The 16,306-nt window shown below is 35.2% G+C and overlaps 1 pseudogene; it reads right to left on the reverse strand.

The window, feature by feature from the left end:
• Positions 1-4,369: 4,369 nt before the first annotated feature.
• Positions 4,370-7,149, reverse strand: LOC100989940 (RNA-binding motif protein, X chromosome-like; annotated as a pseudogene).
• Between the last annotated feature and the right edge of the window lie 9,157 nt (positions 7,150-16,306).

The following is a 16,306-nucleotide window of genomic DNA, read 5'->3' on the forward strand; positions in this document are numbered from 1 at the left end:
TTTTGAGTTGTTTGTTGTATGGTGTGAATTAAGAACAAAGTTTTATTTTTCTCCATAAAAATATGCTATTGTTCCAGTCATAGTATTTCAACAGTATAATTTTCTCATTAAATTGACTTGGCAACATTGTGAAAGATAAATTAATATCTATCTGTCTTATCTATGTACCTAGCTAACTAGACTTTTGATTCTATTCTAATGATTTATGTGTCTGTCTTCATAACAACATCAAACTGGCCTGATTATGTCTGTATTTATATTATATCCTGAAACCAGGCAGTGTAAGTCCTCTAACATTTTCTTTAAAAATTAAAATTACTTATTTATTTGTTATCTCTTATATTAGCATATATTTTAAAATAAGCTTGTCAATTTCAACAAGTAATCCTGTTGATTGAGATTGCATAGAGATTTCTCTCAGCAATATTCTTTGTTTGCTTTGCACATATTTTTTAAAGTTTATTACTAGTCATTTCATGTTTTTGATACTATTATGACTGATATTTTTTACAATTCAATTTCTGTTCATTGTTAGTATATAGAGATATAATTGATTTTTGTGTGGAGACCTGATATTTTGCAGCATTTGCTAGCCTACTCACAAATGCTAGTAGCTTTGTCTTGATTCTTCAATGTATATGCACATACACATTTCTGCATATGTCATATGTAAATGACAGATTTAATTCTTCCATTCTGATGTTCATATGTTTTATGTTTTGACTTATTGAATGAATTTATAATAAGAGTGGAAATCATTTCCTTATTACTGATATTAAAGGAAGAACACTAAATCTTTTACCTTTAAGTGTGATTTTAGCTGAGAGTTTTTCAACTTGACTTTTATCAAGTTGAATGGGTATTACATGCTCTCAAAGCCTTTACTGCATCTTTTGTGATAATCATAGCTTTTTAAAAAGTATATTAATGTAGTAAACTATATAGGTTGACAGTCAAACCAACCTTGCATTTCTGCTATAAAACTAACTGGGCTATGATGTATCACATTGAGGCAGGAGAATAGGACCTGGAGGCAGGGAACTTAAGACCGATCCATGCTGACTTTCTAGAACTAAATCAAATGAAAGCACGTCGGCAATGACAGGACTGTGAATGGCTTTGTAACTGCACTTCCTCCTCTCCATTCATGCTATTTACACTTGGTAACTTCACATTCATCCTTTCCATTTACCTAGATCACACACACCAAATAATATCCTCTCCATTTACAATAGGGCACAACCCAAGTAAATGACTCTGTGACTTCACCGCATTCTCTTCATTTACATAGAATATATGCCAAGTAACCAATGGGAAACCTCTAGAGTACTGAAATTCCAGAAAATCCTGTAAACAGGGCTCTTGAGCCCCTATGCTCAGGATCCCACATTGTGGAGCGTACTTTCATTTTCAATAAATCCCAGCTTTTGCTTTCCTCGCTTTGTTTGTGAGTTTTGTTCAATTCCTTGTTCAAGACGCCAAGAACCTGGACACCTACTGCTAACAACATTTGCTAATATTTTGTTAAGAACTTTGTATCTATCTTTATGAAGATATTATGTCCCAGTTTTATTTCCTTGAAGTTTCTTTTTTGACTTTTGTTATCAGGATAATGTTGACCTCTGTTTTCTGGAAAAAAAATGTGTAAGAATAGTATTTATTTGTTAAACAATTTATAGAATATAACTATGAATGTATGTGGGACTGTGTGTTCTTTGAGGTAAAGTTTACAAACTACTAATTCAATTGCTTATATATTTATAGGGCTAGCTATATTCAGAGATGTTTATTTGAGTTTGTATTTGAAATATGCACTTATACTGAATATAGATTTTAGGTTGCAATAATATTTTCTACACCTTCTAAGAGGTTATTCCACTAACTTTTTGGTTGTATATTTTCCATAGGCAACACGCATACTTTTTTTTTGCCATGTTAAAGTTTTATTAAGTTTCAATACATAACATTCCAAAAAGTGAAAAGTGATCTATAATACCCAAGTTCTATGTTCAACTACCAGTTAAACAAGGAAAACATTTTCTATATCATTCTGTTTTACAACCAGTATAAACCCAGAAGAATCAAGATCTAATTCTTTTTCCACAAGTCTGCTAGGTCAGTAAACTATTTATCAAACAGGTGTCTGGTCATTTTAACATACTCCTTGCTTTGAACTTAATATTCATTCACAATTTGTACAATCTCTATATCCTATGCTATCCTTAGGATATCTAAATATCTTAAATATCTAGTATATCTCAAGAGCCAAAAAGGTCCTCACAGAAGCTTTAACCCAAGTAATCATAAGAGTATGGAAGGATTGGGCTAAGACAACTATGGAAGTGCAACAACCACATAAATTTGGTCATTACCTATTACAGGTCTGTGATTAGTAGTAGTCTGTCAAACGAGAGTTTAAAATGTTGTACTTACTATCCCTAGTTGCAAATGGTAAAACATGACAGTGCCATAATTATGACAAAAAAAAAATCTTAGAAGTTGAGTTAGTTCCTGTAATCCAACAACTCAAGTCTATTTCCTTTGAGAAAATTATACTATTGGCTCTAGTCTCTAAAGCAATAAACTAAAACTTATTTCCAAGATTGGGAGGTAAAGTGAGCTTGTAAAACAATCAGCAAAAGTAGGCTACTTGTTTCCAGTGTGCTTGCCATCTTAGCATGTTTGTTACTTTCTATGTTTAACACACACTTAAATGGTCTTATTCAGGGAGGGGAAAGGGGAGGTTCTTGTGGATTCCCAGGGAAATGTCAGAAAAGCAAAATGGCCAGCATTATCCATTTGCTTTTTTGGATTTACTGTGTGAATAGCACTTTCCTTACATAGACATCTGATTTCAGGTTTTTTATGCTAAGAACATTGAGATTTCAGTTGGAAGACACCCTGAAATCTTCTGAGTAGCAAACGCAACCACTCTCTAAGTTTTATTCTACAACTAAACTCTGTTTCTGGATAAGCCACCACCAAAAAATGTTTCACTTACTGACAGACATAGACATTTCACTAGACAGAGCTACCACTTATTCATCATTTTTATGATTCAACTGAAGTTCTAAATTGAAGAGTTGTCCCTTGACTTTATCTAAACAAAATGAAAACCAAAGCTATAAAATCTATGTAAAGGAACACAAGAACTTCCTGACTACCTCCACTTACCAATTTCCTTAATTACTTCTCCTTTTCCATTTGGTCAATTATTGTTTTAAGTAACTACTACTCACTCCCTAGTTATGAATGTTAATCAACACTGATGCCATCCTCAGGTCCACAGGAACCCTTGGAGGCAAAATCTATTGATTGCACCAAACCAATTCTGACAGCACTTCTTATGTAACTGTAGTGACTTATCGACAATCAGCCACCTTCTGCTTCAAAAACTCTTAGCATTTGATTTATCTGACTGCCAGCTTTATCTACTGCGAATAAATCAGCACTCCACGACCATAATGAGCATAATCCTCAACCATCTTTGCTGTTTCACAGGCATTTGATGCTTTAAATCTGATGTGGAATGCTGATAGATTCACTTTTTAGAAGTCATAAGCCTTTAGGAAGTTGGAGGTAACTTTATTGCTTATCTATTTTCTCCCTTGCAATCAAGCTGTTCCTTTAAAAGTGAGACATTACAGAGTTGCAAAAATTTGAAACAGTAAGAGCAGACACCTTTGCAGCTTCATGGTTGGTTTTGGCCAAACTTTTTTTTAGTATTCTGTAGCTGTTTGACACACACTTAAATGGTCTTATTCCGGGAGGAGAAAGGGGAGGTTCTTGGGGATTCCCAAGGAAATGTCAGAAAAGCAAAATGGCCAGCATTATCCATTTGTTTTTGGATCTACTGCGTGAATAGCACTTGCCTTGCATAGGCCTCTGATTTCAGGTTTTTCATGCTGTGAACATTGAGATTTCAGCTGGAAGACACCCTGAAATCTTCTGAGTAGCAAACCCCAACCACCCTCTAATAGCTAGCTTGTTTGTATAGGCAGAACAATTCATCTCTCCATTTTACATGGCTAGACGTTTTGTGGAAGATCTTAGAATTGCTTGCCTCATTTACTGGGAAAAATCAGATAGGAGTGGCCTCTAGGAACACTTTTGCTTGGAAAGTTACAACACTAGTACAACAAGTCTTAACACATTTAACATTTGCTTGTTTAAAAGCAATGTCATAAAGTCAGATAAAATTAAACATGTTTTACTTTTTTCCTCACAAGAACATAAAAATTATGGAGGGGAACATAACAAGGAATTTAAAAAAGGTAACACAATTTTTCCTTTTAGTAGTCCTTGGGTAGCTATGACAGAATAGTTTCACTTTTTGTTTGTTTCTTTGAACTGGGGTTTTTGTCCAAAGTTTTGTTTGCTTCTAGTATCTGCTTCTGCCTCCCCCTCTATCAGATCGGCTTCCTCCACGGCCACCACCTCTTGGTGCTCTGCAGCTTGAACTGCTGTAGGAATCACATGGAGAAGAGTACCCCCTTTCTATAGAAGGGGCAAGCCCTCTTTCTTGTCTGCCAAGCCGATCACGACCACTTGAATAGAGATCACTTCAGCTGCTTGAGTAACTGTCTCGACTTCTACCACATCCGTCACGTGAGCTGCTGTAATCATGATAGCGACTGCTTCCAGCATAAAATGGTGGGGGCCCTTGTGTAGGTGGAGCACTATGTGAGTTATCATAACTCTCATATGAATCTCTGTAGGAACTTCCACTTGGATGATCTGAATAGTAATGATCACGATCATATCCATCTCTATCGCTATAGCCTCTTGATGGATAGTCATCACATGAACTGGAATGACTGTAATCACGGTAAGTATAATCTCCTGGTGGTGGTGCATAATCTCTTGTATTACAAGAACTTGGGTAATCTCTGCTTGAAGAGCTGTCTTTAGTAGACTACACATCATCTCTTGGGGACAAATAAACATCTCTACGAGAGGGCGGCAGTTCCCTTCGAGGTGGACCTCCCTAACTATCTCTTCCACGTGATAAAGGAGCTCTTCCTTCCATTCACTGCTGCTGTGAACTGGTGCAGATCTCTTAGGAGGTGCAGATCTCTTAGGAGAAGGACCCCCACTTCTTGGTGGTGGTCCTCTTTTTACTAGGAGTGGTTCCCTGGAAGAACTCATGTTAAAATGCATGGAATATCCACCATCATCCATGTGTCCTCCCCATGAGGGAGGTTCCCTGGTTCCTCCACTTCCTCCTCTTCCACCTCTCAGACTTCTTGAAGGACCTCTAGTTCTTGGAGGTGGAGGCAGTCCACGTCTACCACTTTCAAATAATTATTTGGTGGCTTATTCCACTTTGACGGCTTTTCCATTTAATGACTTTCCATTCATGTCTCTGGCTGCATCCTTAGCGTCTGCTGGGCTTTCAAAGGGGACAAAAGCAAATCCTCTTGATTTGTTGGTTTCACGGTCTTTCATCAAGAGTACTTCCACTATTCACTATTCATCCATATTTGCCAAATGGTGCTTCAAGAGCTTTCTCAGTCTCCATATTAAGCCCACCAATGAAGAACTTTTCTGGGCAATCTGCTTCAACCATTTTTTTTTAATTTATTTTTATTTATTTATTTATTTTTTTGCTGGTGAGTCAGAGGGGTGACAATGGGTTCAAGCTCCAACGAGCTCACCGACAGGGGCTTCCTACCAGCTCAGCACCAGTGGCGGCTGCCAGGTCTGAGGACCAAATTGCGAAGCCACTAGCACTACTGCGCAACCAATATGCATACATTTTAATCCTTGTTTTTCTTATATAATTTGTCTTTTTTCTCTGGATACTGTTAATATTTTCTCTATCATAGGTTTTTAGCAATTTTATTTTGATGTGCTTTGTTTTATTTTTATAGGCATTTTAAAATCTTTCTAGGTGTTGAGTTAGCATTGTAACTTTATTTAAATTTGGGAATATAGTAACCTCTATTTCTTCAATTTTTATTTTTTTATTTCTCTGTCCTTACCCTGTTTGGAATTCCTATTCCATGTCTGCACATAAATTTATTTTGTTCCATGGGTTACTGAAACAAATTATTTCATTCTCTTTCTTTTTCAATTTTAATAGATTCATTGCTAAATTTGAATATTTACTGATATTTTCTTGTGTAATGTCTTATGTGTTGTTAATCCTATCTAGTTAAAGTTTCATTTAGACATTAGTTTTCAACTCTAGAAGTTCTATCTAGTTGTTTGTTTTTTAAATTTCTATTTACCCTTTTATTTTGTTATTTGTTATTCTTTACATGTTTACATATTTATAACAGCTGCTTAATGTATTTGCTAGTTCCATTATCTATGTCATTTATAGTTCTATTTGATTATTTTTCTCCTGCTTTGGATTACATTTTTTTACTTAGCAGTCATTTTTTATTTTATGCTAAACATTACAGATTTGATGTTGGTATGGCTGGATTCTTGTTTTCTTCCTTTAAAAATTGTTCGGCTTTGTTTTGACAGGAAGTTGGTTACTTATAGATCAGTGTCATCCCTTTGAGTCATTTTTTAAAGCTTTTCTGGGAGCAGTCTAGAGTTGTCTTTATTCCACTGATAATTTGTCCAAATTACTAAGATACTGTCACCTCTGATGAAAAGTTACTCTCTTAAATATGCTAAATAATCAAGAACTCTTCACTCTGGCTAGGTGGAGTTCAATATATGTTGTTAGAGCTTGCCTTGTGTAAGCTCTGGAAATTTTTTCTTATAGATACTTGGTTGCCTTTTTTGCCTGGCCTCATGGAGTTTTACTCCACACTTGCATATCTGAGTATTCAACAATGATATAAAAGGGCACTGTAGTTAGATTTCTGAAGCTCTTGTCTGCATAGCTCTCTCTCTTCTTAAATTTCCATAGGTTTTTTGGGGAACAGGTGGTGTTTGGTTACATGAGTAAGTTCTTTAGTGGTGATTTGTGAGATTTTGGTGTACCCATCATCAGAGCAGTATATACTATATTGATTTGTACTCTTTTATCCCTTACCTCAACTCCCAATCTTTCCCCCAGTTCCCAAAGTCCCTTTTATCATTCTTATGACTTTGCATCCTCATAGCTTAGCTACCACTTATAAGTGAGAACATATTATGTTCAGTTTTACATTCCTGAGTTACTTAACATAAAATAATGATCTCCAATTCTATCCAGGTTGCTGCGAAAGCCAGAATGCCAATGTTTTGTTCCTTTTTATGGCCCCATAATATTCCATGGTGTGTGTATATATATATATATATATATATATATATATAATATATATATATATATAATATATATATAACATGGGATATGTATATATATATATTATATATATAACATGGGATATGTGTATATATATATATCACAATTTCTTTATCCATTCATTAACTGATAGGCATCTGGGCTGGTTCCATATTTTTGCAATTGCAAATTGTGCTGCTATAAACATGTGTGTGCAAGTATCTTTTTTTGTATAATGACTTCTTTTCCTCTGGGTTGATATCCAGTAGTGGGATTGCTGAATCAAACTGTTGTTCTACTTTTAGTTCTTTAAGGAATCTCCATACCGTTTTCCAAAGTGGTTATATTAGTTTACATTCCCACAAGCAGTGTTAAAGCGTTTCCTTTTCACTACATTCCCACCAACATCTATTTTTTTTTATTTTTTGATTATGGCCATTCTTGCAGGGGTAAGTTGTTATCGCATTGTGGTTTCAATTTTCACTTCCCTGATCCTTAGTGATGCTGAGCATTTTTTCATGTTTGTTGGTCATTTGTATATCTTCCTTTGAGAATTGTTTATTCATGTCCTTAGTCCAATGTTTGAAGTGATTGTTTGTTTTTTCTTGCTAATTTGTTTGAGTTTCTTGTAGAGTCTGGATATTAGTCCTTTGTCAGACGTATAGATTGTGAAGATTTTCTCCCACTCTGTGGGTTGTCTGTTTACTCTGCTGATTGTTTCTTTTGCTGTGCAGAAACTTTTTAGTTCAATTAAGCCCCACCTGTTTATCATTGTTTTTGTTGCATTTGCTTTGGGGTTGTTGGTCATGGAGTTTTTGCCTAAGCCAATGTCTAGAAGGGTTTTTCCAATGTTATCTTCTAGAGTTTTTATGGTTCCAGGTTTTAGATGTAAGTCCTTGATCCACCTTGATTTTTGCACAAGGTGAGCAATGAGGATTCAGTTTTATTCTTCTACATGTGGCTTGCCTATTATCCCAGCACCATTTGTTGAATAGGGTGTCCTGTAAAGGAAAACCAATCATATTAACAGCAGATTTCTCAGCAGAAAACCTACAAACTAGAAGGGGTTGATGCCCTATATTTAGCCTCCTTAAACAAAACAATTATCAGCCAAGAATTTTGCATCCAGTGAAACTAAGCATCATAAAAGAAGGAAAGTTACAGTCTTTTGCAGACAAACAAATGCTAAGGGAATATGCCGCTACCAAGCCAGCACTGCAAGAACTGCTAAAAGGACCTGTAAGCCTTGAACTAAATCCTTGAAATACATCAAAACAGAACTTTTTTAAAGCATAAATCTCACAGGACCTATAATGCAACAATACACACACACAACAATTACAACAAAAACACAACAACAAAAAAACTCAAACAACCAAGATATGCAAACAACAAATAGTGGGATGAATAGAATAGTACCTCACATCTCAATACTAAATGAATGTAAATGGCCTAAATGCTCTACTTAAAAGATACAGAATGGCAGAATGGATAAGAATTTACTGACCAAGTATCTGCTGCCTTCAACAGACTCACCTAACACACAAGGACTCACATAAACTTAAGGGTAAAGGGGTGGAAAAAGACATTTTATGCAAATGGACACCAAAAGTAAGTAGGAGTAGCTATTCTTATATCAGACAAAACAAACTTTAAAGCAACAGTAATTAAAAAAGACAAAGAGGGACATTACATAATAATAAAATGTCTTGTCCAACAGGAAAGTATCACAATCTTAAATATATATGCACCTAACTCTGGGGCTCCTAAATTTATAAAACAATTACTACTAGACCTAAGAAATGATATAGTGCTCTCTCTTTTCCAGATCTCCGCCCCTACAATTTCCAGCTGCCTCAACCTTCCCTTTTCCCCATTTACATTCTTCACCTCCATGAGGTTGCTTGGGGGCTTTGGATTTACCTCTCTGTGCATGTGCTTTTGAAATTTTATCTAGGAAGCAAACCAGAACAGTTACAAGATTAGTCTCAACTGCTTCACTTCTCTGAAAAATCAAAGTCCCGAGGGATGTCTTTTAAAAGTCAATGTCTGAAAGACATCTGTTTTATTTTTGTTTTGTTTTGTTTCCCAGCAGGATGGTAAATCTAATCCTTCTTATAGCATCATGGCAAGAATGTGAAGTTTCAGATTGCTTTTAAATCCCAGTCTAAAGCCATGTTAAGTACTATAATTTATGGATTTTTAAAAAACCGTCTGGACAATCATATCTATGCCAATGAGTTTACTTAATTGTTAACCCCTTTTCTGGAAAAAAATTGTCATAAACAACAGAATGGGAGAGACCAGAAAATGATTTAAATAACCCAGATGTGCAAAATTCAAAAATGGCCTTGAAATACAAGAAAAAAATTGAAAATCTTCAATGTAATGCATTTTCACAACTACTTAAGAAAACTTTTTCAATATATAAAAATAAAAGAAAATAGATTTTAGAACATTTTCAAAGAGTATCCTAAAGTACAGTCAAGAGCAGTTTAAAGGGATCCTTGTTCTCTGTTTGTAAATGTTCATAGGCCCAAAAGAAGGGAAACAGAAAATCTAAATTGGAAAGAGAAATTGCCAACTTACAAAACCTCCAAAAGTGGCTGTATAATTCAAAGAGATTTAGAAGAATATATACCAACTATAAATGATAATGTATGGCTCTCCTGGTGAAATAAAATTGTCTGATTGTACAAGAAGTAAAGGAATATATAGAAAAAGTGGATGTTGAGACTTAAAATAAATAGTAAATCCTTGAGGTAAACTGAACTTTATTTGCCTTGGTTAACAGAAAACACTCCAAGTCTTGAAAATTTATAACAATCCTTAGTCTCTTTCAGTGTCTTTCTTATAATTATTAATTTGTCAATATTATCAGAGGAAATTTCTTTATTCTCTGTGTTAGAAACCATGCAATTTTATGCATCTACTTTGGACACTTAGGTTCCAGATGAAACAAACTATGAAAGAATTATTTTTAGAAGATCCCTAAATATTAACAAATGAGCAGATTATAACCAATCTAGATATCCCATAGTACCCAGACCATGTATGAGTTATGAGTCTAGAATTATTTTCAAATAATCCCAATGTGCAAAAACTCCACAATAATAATTGGAGAACAGAACAATTGGAGAAAACTCATATGAATGTAGATTTATTTTCTAGAATATCAAAAAGTTTTGTTTTTATGTATATGTAAAAATTAGGACACATTGTAGGTATGTAAGATCAGCAACATGGCACACATAAAAATTCAGAAGGATTCTTCCCAAAATTTCATAAATGTTTTTTAAATGTATATGAAAGTATTAGATTATGCTCTAGAGGTATAAACTCAGCAACGTGACACACCCACTGCCTATTACATCCTACCATTTGGATCAGTAGTCAGGGATTATCCTCCTTGCCTCAGAATAATTTTACTCTTGGGTAAATTAATCAGAGTTATCTTTCCATAATCTAGCCATCTCACCTGTAGTGTAATATGTATTTGTTAGAACAGGCAGATAGTTAGACTGAGCAAGAAGGGGAGCCCCTACAAAAGTAAGCTCTGGAAAATCTCATAGCCCAGAGACCACCCAAAACATGCATGCTAGGTATGAGCAGAGAGAAGGGAAATTACCAATGTAAGAAGGAACTCCCCAAAATGCCTCTTAAGATGCCCAGTAATCACTCATTCTATGATTGAACTGTGAGAATGTAGTCAGCTACATGCTGATAAGGAGGGGAAAAGGGCAAAGGGGAAATTCCTAAGAGATACAAAGGCACAATAACCACAGATTTAACTGCTGTTTATATGACCTTCCTGGGATGTTGGTAATGAACCACACTGCCATTAGGTAAGATTTGTATTGATCCCTGGGCCTGCACATGTGCATCAACTGACAGTAAGGGAGAATCCTACAAACCTGGGGTGGGAACTAGGTGGGGGAAAAGGCAGGGACTTAAGGCAGAAATGGGAAACCAGACACAGACAAAGGCAGAGACTTAATACAGAGGTGCAAACTTAAAGAAAGAGTGTGACATAATAAAAACCACAACATAGAACTCTCAGGGTTGCTGGTCCATTCTCTTCCAAGCAGCCTATTCTGCCTCTTTAAATAATCTCTGCTGACACTTAACCCTTGCTGCTACTGTCACTGCTCCCAGCCTAGTCAACTCACTCCTCTTTTGGAGTGTACTTCCTTCAGTAAACTCTCTGGTCTTTATTTTTCTTCAATAAATTCTCTGCTTTCTTTGTTAAATTGTTTCTTGGCCGAATTCTTTCTCCCAAGAAGATAAGAACTGAGGACACCACACTTTCCAGTAACTTACTGAAATATATCAACTTTCTCTTTTGTTGTGTTACAATATCCTTGTTGGTGAAGAAAACTTGAGGGTTGTAATTCTGTAGTTTGAGAAGCACTCATGTCCAAAATAAATATTTGGGGTAATCCAGTACCAAATTTTCATTTCATTGTTTTTTAGTTTTATATTTCAATATTAATGATTAAAGTCCTTATGCAAGAACCTCTCATTGAACAGAATGACAAAATCCACGAAGACTATCAAGAATTCTATCACAGGTGCACAAAATTTGCTTTCCAATTCCACAAACAACAGATGGGAATAGTCAGGTTGCAAGGTCTATGAGGGCATGATCTAAGAGAGCCACCATGGCTGTCTGACATCATGATCATGGCTATCATGACATCAGATAATCTCAAATAAACATTTGGTAAAATATTCTATGAGACAACCGTCACAATAGTGATAAATTGGCCTTCATTTCAAACAGCAAAGCAGAAATGTTCTTAGGAGGTATTTTATACTATTGTTCCTCTGTATGGGCTTTTAGCATACGCTAAAGGGAAAACCCAAAAGGATTAAACTGTTGTCAACAAATCAATAATATTCCAGAAAAAAGCTCAAGAGTATTTGTAAAATGCAGGAAAAAAAAGAAAAATAAATAATCAAGAACCGAACAAAGCTGAATTTTCAGTTCTACATGTAATGTAAAATCCCAAGGCATGCAAAGGAAGCAGAAAAATGTGACCTATAATGAGGCACAAAATCACCCCTTTCTGTAAATGCTTATTTTCATCTGGATTGTTTTCCGTCTACCTGTGGGAATTCCTTTAACATTTCTTGCAGTTTGTATCTACTTATTGCCTTTAAATTTTGTTAGGCAGGACCACAGCAGAATTTGACCTATGGCTAATTTTGCTCCACAATTGAGGCACAAATTTTTAACGTACTCTACCCGATACCCTGTGAATTATTAGGATTTGCACTCTAGTTAGTGGAAATGACCATTTATTTTTCCAGCCCTGTGTAAGTACAAAGGATTGTTACCTCTGTCTTTTCACGCATTTCTTTCTCTGGTCTCAAATTGTTTTCCCATGTTCCTGTGCTGATTAGTATTCGGCTCATGACTCAGGGAGAACTCTTCCAGATCTCTAGAGGTCTCTGTCTGGGCTGCTCTCTTCTTTCTGGTACTCTGCATTGCAAACTCTATCAACTTTGTCTTCCCTTCTTTCCCTACTATGTCTCTTCAAGCCATAGGCTCTATCTGGTTTTCCTCTTTCGTTGCCACCTGGAAACCTCTTCAGAAAGTATACTGGGACAATCAGAGAGCTCACATTGTTTATTTACTCTCTCTGTTGTTGCTGTCATTGTCTAATATCCAGTGTCTTCAAAACCTTTGTTTCATTTATTTTGTGCATTTTAAAAATGTTTTGGGCAGGAGGATATATCTAATCCTACTTATTCTATCTTGTTTAGAAGAAGTCTTGAAAGTAGGGTTTTTGATTTGCATACATTTTAATATGTTTAATTTTTGTTGATGAACAAGGAGACATTCTTTTTTTTTTTTTTTTTTTTGAGACGGAATTTTGCTCTTGTTGCCCAAGTTGGAGTGCAGTGGTGCGATCCCGGCTTGCTGCAACCTCCACCTTCCGGTTTCAAGCGATTCACTAGAAGAAATTCTTAGTGAAACATAAACGTCCCATTAGTATTATTTCTCTCTCTGATACTCATTTACTAACATAAATCCCACTGGCTATGAGCCAATTAGACAGCAGATGGTTCAGTTTAAATCAATTAAATTGAATGACTTGTACCATAATAACTGGGACTATCAAAGTGCACGTCCAAAAACACTGTTCTTTTAACAATAATCCTTATGCTTTTGACAGTCCTTGGGGAAGCTCAGCTGAGGTTCGCCTTCAACATTTATCAACATTATTAATCTTATAATTTTTATTTATAAATGAAGCGGCTAGATGAGTAAAAATATTGTTATTCAGTATTAATCTTATCAAATTTTTATTATCAGTATTTTATGATTTTTATTTAATTTTTATTTTTTGACCGGTTATATAATTATGGGATACAAAGTGATGTTATCATGTATATACAGAGTATGGAGTGATTAAATCAAGCTAATTAACATATCCATCACTTTAAATACTTAACATTTATTCTTCCTGTCTCATTGCAGCTTCATACCCTTTGACTATTTCCCCACTCTGATAACCAGCATTCAATTTTTGCTTCTATGAGTTTGATTGTTTTAGATTCTACATATAATTGAGTACTTGTGATATTTGCTTTTCTGTGCCAAGCTTATTTAACTTAGTATACTGTCCTTCAGTATACTAAGTATACTTGTCCTATTTTGAAAGGACAAGATTTCCTTCTTTCTAAAGGCTGACTGGAATTACATTATGTAGATATGCCACATTTTCTTTATCCGTTCATTTGTTAATGGATGCTTAGACTGATACCATAGCTTGGCTATTGTGAATAGTGCTACGATAAACATGCAAGTGCAACTATCTCCTCAATATGTTGATTTCCATTCTTTTGGATATATACTCAGCAGTGGGATTGCTGGATCATATGGTAGGTCTATGTTTTAGTCTTTTGAGGAACCTCCACTTTGTTTGCCTTAGTGACTGTGCTAATTTACATTCCCACCAACAGTGAACAGGGTTTCCTTTTCTCCATATCCTTGCCAACATTTGTTTTTATATTTTGTCTTTTTGAAAACAGATGTTCTAACATACACCTGGGCCTGTTGAGGGATTGGGAGTGAGGGGAGGAAACCTAGACGACGGGTCAATACGCACAGCAAACCACCATGGCACACATATACCTATGTGACAAACATGTACATTCTGCAGTGTATCCCGGAACTTAAAGCAAAATAACAAAAATTTAAAAAAAGAGAAAGAAAATAGCTGTTCTGACAGGTGCAGGTGGTATCTATGGTTCTTTTTTTTTTTTTTTTTTTTTTTGAGATGGAGTCTTGCTCTGTCACCCAGGCTGGAGTGCAGTGGCATGATCTCGGCTCACTGCAAGCTCTGCCTCCTGAGTTCAAGCAATTTGCATTTCCCTAACGATTAGTGATGATACGTATTTTCATTTGACTGTTGGCTATTTGTATATCTTCTTTTGAGACATGTCTATTCAGTATTCAGGTTCTTTGCCCAGGTCTTTTCATTTATGGATTTATTTATTTCGCTGTTGAGAATTTTGGGTTTCTTGTTTATTTAGGATATTACCATTTTATTAGACATATTGATTACAAATATTTTCTCTCATTCTGTAGGTTGTAGATTCACTGTGCTGTTATCTGCATGCAGAAGAATGGAATTGGACCCTTGCCACACACCTGTGAAAGGAAAATAAATCTTGGGGTCCCAAAACCACTAAGCTAAAGTGAAAAGTCAAGCTGAGAACTGCTTAGGGCAAACCTGCCTCCCATTCTATTCAAAGTCACCCCTGTGCTTTCTGAGATAAATGCGCATCTGATTGGCTCCTTCGGAGAGGCTAATCAGAAACTCAAAAGAATGCAACCGTTTGTCACTTTTCTACCTATGACCTGGAAGCCCCCTCCCTACTTCTAGTTGTCCCGCCTTTGCTTTGAGTTGTCCCACCTTTCCAGACAGAACCAATGTTCAGCTTTCATATGTTGATTGATGGCTCATGTCTCCCTAAAATGTATAAAATCAAACTGTGCTCTGACCACCTTGGGCACATGTTGTCACTATCTCCTGAGGCTGTGTCATGGGTGCACATCCTCAACCTTGGCAAAATAAACTTTCTAAATCAACTGAGATCTGTTTCAGATACTCGGGGTTCACACACCATATGCAAATATCAACTAAAAATGAATTAAAGACTCAAATCTAAGACCTGAAACTGTAAAACTACTGGAAGAAAACAAAGGGTGAAAATTCCACAGCATTGGTCTGGGCAATGATTTGCTGTGTAGGACCCCAAAGCATAGGCAACAAAAGTAAATGGACAAATGGGGCTGCATCAAGCTAAAAATATTTGACATGGCAAAGGAAACTATCACTAGCATTTTCAAAGTGATGGGAAAAAACACATTTTTTTCTACAAGTAAACCTTACTATTTTAATTAATTATAATTTAATTTTTTCCTATGTTTATTCTTGAAAATGTACCAAAAAACAATGACTTAGACATTGCTTAAATATCTAAGCAATAAAAAAAATGAATAACTCATGAAACAGCAGATTTTTATACGCTATTTCCTCTATAAGATAGCAAACCCCTAAAGGTTAGGATGTATGCTTTAATTCCTTATCTTTCCTCCACAGTACCCTAGCAAGATACTCTTTTACTATATATATCTAATACCATTATTATTTTTCAGTTGATTAACAATTAAATTAATCCACTTCAGTAGGTATACTAGGTTCAAATAAAAAATACACAGACAACTAGTCACTAATAAAGGCTTCTATTTAATTTTCTGTAAAGTGAATTTCTGTAAAGTGTAAATTTCTATAAAATAAAGACAATGCTACTAGCACTATAACATTTTTGTGGGTATCACCTGAGTTATGTTTAAAACTTTTAGAAGAGTATCTGGAATAAAATAAGTACTTAATAAATTATAGCTATGACTTTAATTATTCAATTATTAATAATAGAATAATTAAACAGTACATAAAATTGTTATCCATCTCATACAAAATGGCACAATTCTCAGATACATTTCAATGTATGAAATGAACCTATTAGTATAATTTTTTCAGCATAGTAAATTTCCAAAAA

The sequence above is a fragment of the Pan paniscus genome, chromosome 5 (genome assembly GCF_029289425.2).
Source record: "Pan paniscus chromosome 5, NHGRI_mPanPan1-v2.0_pri, whole genome shotgun sequence".
NCBI lineage: Eukaryota > Metazoa > Chordata > Mammalia > Primates > Hominidae > Pan > Pan paniscus.